Source organism: Delphinapterus leucas, chromosome 2 (genome assembly GCF_059928025.1).
Source record: "Delphinapterus leucas isolate spDelLeu-1000000601 "Yukka" chromosome 2, BTC_Dleu_Yukka2, whole genome shotgun sequence".
In the NCBI taxonomy this organism is placed as follows: Eukaryota; Metazoa; Chordata; class Mammalia; order Artiodactyla; family Monodontidae; genus Delphinapterus; species Delphinapterus leucas.
Genome location: NC_143130.1, coordinates 49,090,669 through 49,102,322, shown reverse-complemented (window position 1 = coordinate 49,102,322; position 11,654 = coordinate 49,090,669).

The following is an 11,654-nucleotide window of genomic DNA, read 5'->3' as shown; positions in this document are numbered from 1 at the left end:
TTAGGAATCCAGATAGCACTAAAATGGTCCAGCAAAATTCACCTTGTTGGGCTTCCCTGGTGGCGCAATGGTTGAGAGTCCGCCTGCTGATGCAGGGGACACGGGTTAGTGCCTCGGTCCGGGAAGATCCCACATGCCGCAGAGCGGCTGGGCCCATGAGCCATGATCGCTGAGCCTGCGCGTCCCGAGCCTGTGCTCCGCAACGGGAGAGGCCACAACAGTGAGAGGCCCGCGTACCACAAATAATATAAAATAAAATAAATAAAAATAAAAGTCACCTTGTTATCTTCCTCTTCCTTCTTCTTATCATCCAAATGTCCACTTGAAATGTCTAACTGTGCTTCACAAGAAACTGATGGGAGAGTATCCAGCCAGATGCAACCCACATATTTATGGCAATAAAAGAGACATTCTCACCACCCCTTTCTGAGCTCTTCCCTACTGGATACTTGTTCTTCAAATGATGCATCTTAACCTGCTTCCTCTGAGAAAAAATTGCTGTCATCGAACCCTAATAATTCTTTTTAACAAATTCGTTTCAACTTCAAGCTTCCATGTACTGAGAGTTCCAGAGTGTCTGCCAGCTTCTCTTTAAGTAAAATGTTTTCACCTACAGCTGAAGATGTATTATAAAATATAAACTCTATCTGAGGTTTGATAAAGGCATTGATCTTTAAACTGTAAAAGTATAAGGAAATTATAGTTCTTTAATATTCATTTCTTTCTTATGGTTATGTTGTAGCCTGCTTTGCCTTAATACTTTTTTTTTTACATCTTTATTGGAGTATAATTGCTTTACAATGGTGTGTTATTTTCTGCTTTATAAAAAAGTGAATCAGTTATACATATACATATATTCCCATAACTCTTCCCTCTTGTGTCTCCCTCCCTCCCACCCTCCCTATCCCACCCCTCCAGGCGGTCACAAAGCACAGAGCTGACCTCCCTGTGCTATGCGGCTGCTTCCCACTAGCTATCTACCTTACATTTGGTAGTGTATATATGTCCATGCCTCTCTTTCGCTTTGTCACAGCTTACCCTTCCCACTCCCCATATCCTCAAGTCCATTCTCTAGTAGGTCTGTGTCTTTATTCCTGTCTTACTCCTAGGTTCTTCATGACATTTTTTTTCTTAATTTCCATATATGTTAGCATACAGTATTTGTCTTTCTCTTTCTGACTTACTTCACTCTGTATGACAGACTCTAGGTCTATCAACCTCATTTCAAATAGCTCAATTTCGTTTCTTTTTATGGCTAATATTCCATCGTATGTATGTGCCACATCTTCTTTATCCATTCATCCGATGATGGACACTTAGGTTGTTTCCATCTCCAGGCTATTGTAAATAGGGCTGCAATGAACATTTTGGTATATGACTCTTTTTGAATTATGGTTTTCTCAGGGTATATGCCCAGTAGTGGGATTGCTGGGTCATATGGTAGTTCTATTTGTAGTTTTTTAAGGAACCTCCATACTGTTCTCCATAGTGGCTGTAATTCACATTGCACTGTAATTCACACTGCAATTCACATTCCCACCAGCACGGCAAGAGTGTTCCCTTTTCTCCATACCCTCTCTAGCATTTATTGTTTCTAGATTTTTTTGATGATGGCCATTCTGACTGGTGTGAGATGATATTTCATTGTAGTTTTGATTTGCATTTCTCTAATGATTGATGATGTTGAGCATTCTTTCATGTGTTTGTTGGCAGTCTGTATGTCTTCTTTGGAGAAATGTCTATTTAGGTTGTCTGCCCATTTTTGGATTGGGTTGTTTGATTTTTGTTATTGAGCTGCATGAGCTGCTTGTAAATTTTGGAGATTAATCCTTTGTCAGTTGCTTCATTTGCAAATATTTTCTCCCATTCTGAGGGTTGTCTTTTGGTCTTTTTTATGGTTTCCTTTGCTGTGCAAAAGCTTTGAAGTTTCATTAGGTCCCATTTGTTTATTTTTGTTTTTATTTCCATTTCTCTAGGAGGTGGGTCAAAAAGGATCTTGCTGTGATTTATGCCATAGAGTGTTCTGCCTGTTTTCCTCTAAGAGTTTGATAGTTTCTGGCCTTACATTTAGGTCTTTAATCCATTTTGAGCTTATTTTTGTGTATGGTGTTAGGGAGTGATCTGATCTCATACTTTTACATGTACCTGTCCAGTTTTCCCAGCACCACTTATTGAAGAGGCTGTCCTTTCTCCACTGTACATTCCTGCCTCCTTTATCAAAGATAAGGTGACCATATGTGCGTGAGTTTATCTCTGGGCTTTCTATCCTGTTCCATTGATCTATCTTTCTGTTTTTGTGCCAGTACCATACTGTCTTTATTACTGTAGCTTTGTAGTATAGTCTAAGTCAGGGAGACTGATCCCTCCAGCTCCATTTTTCGTTCTCAAGATTGCTTTGGCTATTCAGGGTCTTTTGTGTTTCCATACAAATTTGCACTTAATACTTTTCCTCAGCTACTTCTTCCCAGCATTTTACTAACTTTTTGAACATTGACAATAAGAAAACATCCTGATAGAATCGGTAGAAAGAACTTTTTCTCAGTGGCCTCTTCTCTAGTTAGAGACATTTGTTATATGTGATCTTAATCAATTATGCCTAAAGCAAATTTAATGCAAAACACAACAGGAGAAAATAATACTGCCCTATGTTCTGGTCTCCCTTTCCACACAAAAGGTGTTTATATTAAGCATGATATTCCATTATACACTTTAAATATTATAAAGCATTTTTCCATTTTCTTCAATACACAGGCTACACTGACTATGCGTGTTTAAATTTCCATGTTGCCTTTAGAGATACAAAAAAAAGGTCACACAAATAACACATAGTTGTGTTTATGTGTCTTCAATACCTCATTTGTGATTTAATTTAGAGTAAAATAAAGCAGTTCCATGATATTTTAACTCCATGGGAAGTTATCACGTGTCAACTTACACAAATTGATGGTTTGTGTATATACATTTTGGGAGCCATAGGAGATGGTGAGAAATTAGTAATGCTATTAAGTTAAAACATCATGACTCAATTTCCCCCCTCACTTTCTACAGAGATCTTGGTAAATGGGAAAAGGATGGGGGCTTGGAGGAGAACAAGGAGGGGAAAAAAATGACAAGCCTCCATTGATACCCATCCTCAAGCCTCCTGCATTTCGAGGAACAGAATTCTTTGTGTTTTATTCTATTTCAGCCTCTTGTTCAGTGGCTACCAAAATGTCAGATTCTCACATTTCACTCTGAGATCACAATTTCCTACCGTTTCAGCTCTTCCTCACTTCATCCTCTACAATCCATATGCTTTCCAACATCACTGAAACTCCTAGTGCCTCATTCCTGCACTCCTATCAGAATATTTCTGGCATCTCTTCCTTCTTCTCTCAACCTAGAACTCTGGATAACTTCACGCTGGGCACCATCAAGCCCACATTATCTAGTGCCTCACACCCTCCACCTGATACATCTGCTGGGGATGGTTTCCTGGGTAGGGGGACCAGTTCAGTCCCACAAGGCCACACACTCAGAAGGTGGCCCCCAACTTGAGGTTTATTTTCCTCCATTCACCATCTTGAAATTATTAATAATTTTACCTTTGCATTTGTGTCTTGAAACTTGTCCAATGGGGCAATGAAGCATGTGTCAGGAGCTTGGAGACTGTTCCTGCATGGACCCTCCTCTCCTCCCTGGGATAAACTCATATCAGTCTGTTCCCCAGTTCCTACCCAACAAGCACTGTCACCTTTTACGCCTGATAGGAGATGAAGAAGGTCGTGGTTCAGCACATGCTCCCTGTACCCCAAGTATGGGGTGGGGCTCTGCGGGCTTGTTTCCATACTCACCCACAGGTGTCCTGGAGGAGCCAGAGGGAGCATGATGACATTAAGTATCCAATAAAAATTACCATGACAGGAGAAGAGAGAGAAGAAAGGAAAAGACTGTTTCCTGCTTTATGAACAAGGCGCTCCACATCTTCATTTTGCACTAAGTCCTGCAAATTAGATAGCCAGCCGTGGCTCTAGCAGAAGGCCAGCACTTGGTTTGATCTTACAGTCTTTACACCAAGCCTCCCTGGCTGCAGATGTCTGCATCACACATAACAGTCTCCAACTTCAGCTGGGCCCCATCATCTCTTGTTAGTTCTCTTTCACATTGCCCTTGAGCAAATCTTTAAAAATACTACCCTCTTCAAGAGCCCAACCCCTCACCAGTGGTCTCTTTCTCAGCCTCAGATCTTAATTCATGAAGAATACTGAGTCCATGAACAGTGAGTTATTGTAACTACCAGACATTCCCCAAGAAGTGGTCATTTCTATACCCATATTTATCTGCTTCCATTTTTATTTAAAAATTGCCTACACCTCCCTTGATCCCAGACATGGATTCCTCTAAGTTCTCATTTATTCTCCTTGCTTCCAAGTCTGTATTTCTGCACCACACATTCCTCCATCAACCACTGCAATCTGGCTTCCAATCATTCCCCTCAGACAGAGCTCACCCCTGAATTCCCAGGTAAAGCCAGAAATCACCTTTCAATTTTTATCTTTCCTTCAATCTCTATTCCTCTTGATCACTGTTATCTTTATTAGTTGACTTGTGCCTCCCTTCCCATAAAATAAGTTACAATTCTCATCCCAGAGCCCATTAGTGTGACCTTATTTAGAAATAGGGTCTTTGCAGATGTAATTAAGTGAAGATAAGGTCATATTGGATTAGAGTGGACCCTAATCCAATGACTGGTGTCCTTATTAGAAGAGGGAAATTTGGACACAGACACACAGGGAAGAAGACCGTGTAAAGATAGAAGCAGAGAATGGAGTGATGCATTGACAAGCCAAGGAAAGCCAAGATTTATAGGCAACCACCACAAGCTAAGAAGAGGAAAGGAAAATTCCTCCCCTGGAATCTGCATAAGGAGCATGGCTGTGTCAATACCTTGGTTTTAGATGTTTAGCCTCCAGTCCTATGAGGGATTTTGTTTCTGTTGTTTTTAAGTCACTCACTTTGTGGTACTTTAAGTACACAGCCTTAAGAAACTAGTAAAATCACTCACTCTTTCTTACCATTTTTGACCCCTTTGGCATCTATGTTACTCCTTATTCTCTTCATGCCTCTCTGATCACTCTTTTTATTTGCCTCCTTGCTTGCCCCTCTAAAGCAGTGTTTTCTCAGGACTCTCACCTTGGCCTATTGTAACCCGCTCTCTCTCCAATCTCTTCTGAGCTCATCTATGCCTATCTCAACCTATTTTGCCTACCTTAGTTTTGCATAGCTTCTAACACTCAAGTGACCTTATATTCTCCAGGATTTCTTATATCCTCAGACTTGGCCAAGGGCCCCTCCTCTGGTCTCATGGCTCCTGAGTAGATAGCTCCCAACATTTACCATTTTAAAATAATGCATTATCTATTTATATACCTTTCTCTCTGATATGAGAGGCAGAATTCTAAGATGACCCCCCAGGATTCCTGCTCCATCATGTATACAATTTGTATTACTGTCCCCCCTTTAGTGTGGGTAAAACCTTTGAATGTTATGGGTTGTCACTCCTGTGATTACATCACCTTACATATGTAAGAGGAATATGGAGAATATAATTCAGGTTACAATGAGTTTGCTTTGCTTTAATCAATAAGGAGATCAGATGCTGGGCCTGACTGAACCCTTAAAAGGAACAGGTCCTTTCTGGGAGTGAGAGGTACTTGACAGGAGTGTTGGAGATTCTACTCCATTTCTGGCTTTGAAAATGTAGTAATCATCATGGCAAGGATTTGACACTGTCCTAGGAGCTGAGAGCCATCCCCAGTCAACTGTCAGAAAGAAGGACCTCAGTCCTACAGCCCCAAGGAGGTGAATTCTTCCAGAAGCAGTGAGATTGGAAGAGGCTCTGAGCCCCAGATGAGGACTGCAGCTCCAGCACCTCAATCACAACTTAATGAGACCCTGAGCAGAGAACCCATTTGATCACTGCCTGAACCTCTGACCTACATAACTGCGGGGTAATACATCTGTGTTGTTTGAAACTGCTCCATTTGTGGTAATTTATCACACAGCAAGAATAAACTAACACATGAGAAGCTCTTCAGTGGCAGGAACTAAGTGTTTCTCATTTTCATACCCTAGTTTCCTTCACAAACTCCAGTACCTTAGTGTTCAGTGCTTCCTTGCTTGTCCACTCTCTGACTTATTAATTTACACAAGGAAGATAATATGGATTTATCATTTTTAAATGCCACCATTGTAAGTAGCCTAGTTATTATATTGTTTTCATAAACTTTACCTCCAGAGACCAAAAGGAGACATTCTTCTCCTGTTCCCTCACATCTCACTCTCCATATCTGCCTCTCCACACAGGTAAGGTTTCTTTTCCACATTCTCCCACTACACCTTTCAAGATGAAGCTCATTCTCTCGTCTCAGAAAAAGAAAAACAGATTGTGGTTTCCAAAAGCTTACATCTCAGGAAATTGTTATTCATAAAGCGCTTTGAAATCTTCAGTGCAATAGGATATAAAGAGTAAAGTGTCTGCTGATGTACACATATTGAAAACACATGGCTATGATATAAACCTAAATATCTCAGACTCGCAAATATTGCACAAGGCAGCATTTAATTTCCTGGAGCAAAGGTTTTCCATTATTTTCTTCCTCCAACTCCCAATTCCATCAAAGGAAGAAATAGACACAATTTTCTTAGACATGCAAAATATAGAGCATCAGACTATTATTCTAGACCATTTGCAATCTCAATGTAGATAAGTGTATAAACTTAGAGGACCTTTGGCATAAATGGCTGGCTGTGGTTAACAAGTGATGTTTCTGACTGTTGGAAAAGTGTTTGGTGAAGGACTCAGCTCTTGGCAGAGTCTCACAGTAAATCTGATCAAAACCTTTCTTAAGATTTTTTTTTAATTTTAGTAAAATACACATAACATAAAATTTTCATTGAAACTATTTTTAAGTGTACAGTTCGTGTTAAGTATGTTCACATTGTTGTGCAATCTCCAGAACTTTTTCATCCTGCAACACTAAAACTCTAAATCCATTAAACAACAATTCCCTGTTCCCTCCCTGCTCTCAGTCCCTGGCATCATTCTACTGTCTATTCCTGTGAACTGACTACTCTAGATACCTCTTGTAAGCAGAATTACACAGTTTTTGTCTTTTGTGACTGGCTGATTTCACTTAGCGTGATGTACTCAGTCTCATCTATGCTATAACACGTGTCAGAAATGCCTTATTTTTTAAGGCTGAATAATAGCACATGTATGTATACATCATATTTTCTTTACCTATTCACCTATTGATGGAACCTTGGGTTGCTTTCATCTCTTGAGTATTGTAAATAATGCTGCTATGAGCATAGATATGCAAATATTTCTTTGAGATTCTGTTTTCAATTAATTTGGGTATATACTCAGAAGTTGAATTGCTGAATTATATAGTAATTCTATTTTAAATTTTTAAAAAATAGAGGAAGTGCCATAGTGTTTCTCTTAGCAGCTGTACTATTTTACATTCCAACTGTATTGGTAAGCTTGGGCTGCCATAACAAACATCATAAACTGTGTGGCTTAAAAAACAGAAATTTATTTTCTCATGTTTCTGGGAGCTGGAAAGTCCAAGATCAAGGTGCCAGCCCATCCAGTTCCGGTGAGAGCTCTCTTTCTGGTTTGTAGACAGTTACCTTTTCTCTGTGTCCCCACATGGTGGAGAGAGAGAGAGACAGAGACTGAGAGAAAGGGAGAGAGAAATTTTTCTCATCTCATAAAGCCACCAATTATATCAGATTAAGGCCCTACCTTTATGGTCTCATTTAATCTAATTACCTGCTGAAAGTCCTGTCTCCAAACACAGTCACATTGGGGGTCAGAGCTTCAAGCATATGAATTTGAAAGGGACATAGTTCAGTCCATAGCACTCACCATTTGTTCATTCTGCTTCTTGACTTGACAGATGTTTTGTAACAATTCCATGTTACATAGAGTGCTAAGTGTCAGATGCACAAAGATGGGGAAATGTATTCTCAGTAGACTAGATGTTCATGTCATATAATGGCTATTTAGCACTGATCACAAAATTTAGGCAAATATATAAAATAAAAATGTATGAAAATTTATTTAGTAAGAACAATAAAATATTTAAAACATTACTCTTACATATAACTAAGAAAGGGAAGGAGAAAAAATTATCTCATAACTGTGGAAAAGTTTTTGTTTTAAAAACTATGGCTGGTTCAACTATCATGTTTGCTTATCATTTTGTTTTTATTTCTCTTTCTTTTTACTAAATTAGAAAATATTATGTTCCAAGTATAGATTCTCAGTAATGGCAGCCTATGTTTGATAACATCCGTCAAATATTTCTGAATGTTTAGATTTAATATATCCCCCTAATTATGAAGATATTTCTCATTGAAGGTTTCTTTTAGACACTATCAGATGCCATGTCCCACCTCAACTGATATTCAGAAAATGAAATAATTGATGGCTGTGTTGAATTCTTAATCTCTTAGTTGCACTCAGCTCTGGAAATATTTCTTCATACATGATGAAGAATTTGAAACTATTTTCTTTAAATGTCCCCAACAATATGCTTTCAGTTTATTTTTCTCAAAAGTGAAGAATATCAAGTTCCCTCAAGAAATCCTAATATTTTATTTTTATTTTTTAAATTAATAATTGTGATATTAGTACTTTATAATTAGATTCAGACTATTAAACATAATAAATAACTAAGATGTGTCATTTGAACACATCACTTGAAATCATACAAAGGGTCTTTTCTGGCTTTATCAGAAAAAGTATTTTTCATGAAAAAGTATTTTTACATAATTTCTCAATTAATAAAACTAAATTAAAAAGTTTCATTTGCACAGATAGAATATTTTTTCTTTGAAAAATCAGTTTCTTGACCTCACTAAAAAGTACTTCTTTCAGGATATTGAAGAGGCCTTCAGTAGCCTCAATATTATCACAGTAGCAATTCTCTGTAGCATATTTAACACAAAATTGGGATAAAACTGTTGTTGGCTAACTGTTTTCTGTTATTCCCATACCATTTACTTCATTCTCATAGAAAGGACCTATATTGATGTATACTTAGCAGGTGGTATTTGTTCTGGCTCCAATGTGACTTTTCTAATCTTACTTCACTTCTTGCAAAATGATCAATAATTAATTAAATATGTCTTCTGGAGCACAGGTTTTCAATGATAAACACAATTTTATCAAATACTCCTCTTTCATACCTGTCCCGTAGGGTATTAAAATGGGGTTCCTTTTGTCTCCATTTTTGCTGGATCTCCCCCTAAGACTACCACAATAGCATCCACAATACCTACATTCAAAAAAATAAATAAATAAATGAAAGATACTAGGCTATCTTTTCAGGATTTGCAAAGGATATATTAAAAACCAGATTTAAAACTTTAGGCTAGGAAATCAGCTAAAAGTACTGGAAATTGAAAAAAAAATTGGAGAAACTCAACATTTCATAGCTTTTTTTCTCACCCCTCTTCCTAAAGGATGGGTGAATCTCAAGCCTAGTGAGGTAGTCTTCAAAGAGATCACTTGGAAGTTTCAAGATGTGATTCTCAGAGTTTAGGAGAAGAGTTAGGGCACAATGAACTAGATCTAAAAATATGAGGCTGTGTAGAATATTAATTAAGTAGAAAATCTAAGGAGGAAAATCTGTGATTACTGGCCAAAGGAGAGAGAATGGAAAAAGACATGTTAGGAGCTGGCTGCACTTACCTTCATGAAGGGGTGAGGTTGAGTGAGTGTGTCTCATAGACTAGAGAGGGGCCAGGTGGGGAAAAGAGCAAGCCTGGAGACATTTTAATTCTTCCCAGAAGAACTGCCTGGAGGAAGTAGTAAAACAACATAGGATGAAACTCAGGGCAGCAACAGTCAACTACATGACTATTTGAGTGAAAATCCGTTGTGCCCATCATGAAAAGTAGAGTCCAATGTGTCTGGTGGTAGTTGTGGGTGAGGGGGTAATAGTAGAATCCACACTAGGCCCCAACACAAGAAATCAGCTTTGTCTGCCCTCAAAGACCAGAGGGTGTTAGATCAAAATATCCACTACAGCCAGAGAAAACTGAAGCCAAAATCATACTGGCACCTGTCTCTATAAAAACACAACTTTGGCCTGCAGTTATGGGGGAAAAGAGGAAAAATTCAAGACAGGGGAACAAAGAAGGGATCTATCACCAGACCTGTCTCAGACCACCAAAGCTGCTTCACACTGAGGGAAAGAAAAAGGTGACATTTGAGATGTGTTTTTGCTCATTGCCCAGACTAGGTACATGAATTTCTGATCAAAGATTATTTGAATATTAGAGGATTTTATTTTAAGTCTGAAAACCATAAGACTCCAAATAGCTTTCAATATAGGGGATAGGAAGAAGCAAGCCCCACTAAGCATGTTTAGAGGGACAATGAGAGGTTGGGAGAGGGTGTGAGAGAATAAAGTTATTTTCTTATTGGCCCCTGTAAGTTGTATGCTCATGCCAGAACTATAAACACACCCATGGGATAGCACTGCAGCTCCCACACGCAATCAATGTTACCTAACACACAACCGTAATATCATTTGATGAAACAATTCAGCCAATTGTTAGTATTATATTTTTTCTCTAAGGATATTTTTTAACTTGTGATTAGCTTCACAAGTCTCTTGTGTGACCAGTAGCTGCTTATGGTAAAAGTTGTACAACTCAATCCTTCCAGTTTATTCTCCAGTTCTACTAGAAAGCATTATTTTGTGCTTGTCTGGAGAATAACAAAAGCAAACACACATCTAAACTGGGTTATCTGAAAGGTGAGTAGGTTGGTTTTACAAGAGCACACAACCTTCAATGCTTCCTATTAACTCTTTGCCTAAATGTCATACCACTCAACACACTAAGGACTAATAATGGTTAATTTGTGCAATAAAATTCAGTTTTCAGATGTTCATTGTCACACTTCTAATCTCACTTTTCCTTTTTGGCTACCAGGCCAAATTCACTTGTCCCAGCCTTTAAAGGTTCACAATTTGTATTTACATTGGATACCTGAACACCGTTTCCATTGATAATGATATTCTAAGTTGTAATCCTTCACTACGTGTACATCTCAGTGCAGCCATTTATCTACTTTGGTAATTTGAAGATATACGTCAACATAGCATTAATGATAAAGATAAAAATCTAACCAAAGTAAAAAAATAAAAATAAAACCCCAAATGAGCTGAAAAATGTGAGCAGAGACGGCTTGTACCCTGTGAAGTTATTATTAGTAAAAAATATCTGATCAGTTCAGTCATTGCATGAAATGGGCCACCTTTAAGAAACTAATTATTATTAATAAAGCAACAAATTTCTATAAGGATCACAATAAAGGATACATTTCAAACATAGAACATACGTGAAAAAATTATTTCTTTGCTTTTTTCCTTTGAAAACTTCAGCTGCCTGTAGATCACCTCTCCACCCTGGCATCACTCTAGCAGAGGATCCTTATTATCTGCTGCACAGTGATAAAACGACATGATGCTTTCTTATTGGTTGCCTTTTTGGTGACAGGTGTTGACGTAGGCACTTGGGTACAGTGGTGAAGAAGACAAAGCTACTCTCCAAAGCTTATAATTTAGCTGAGGAGACAATTAACCAGTAAT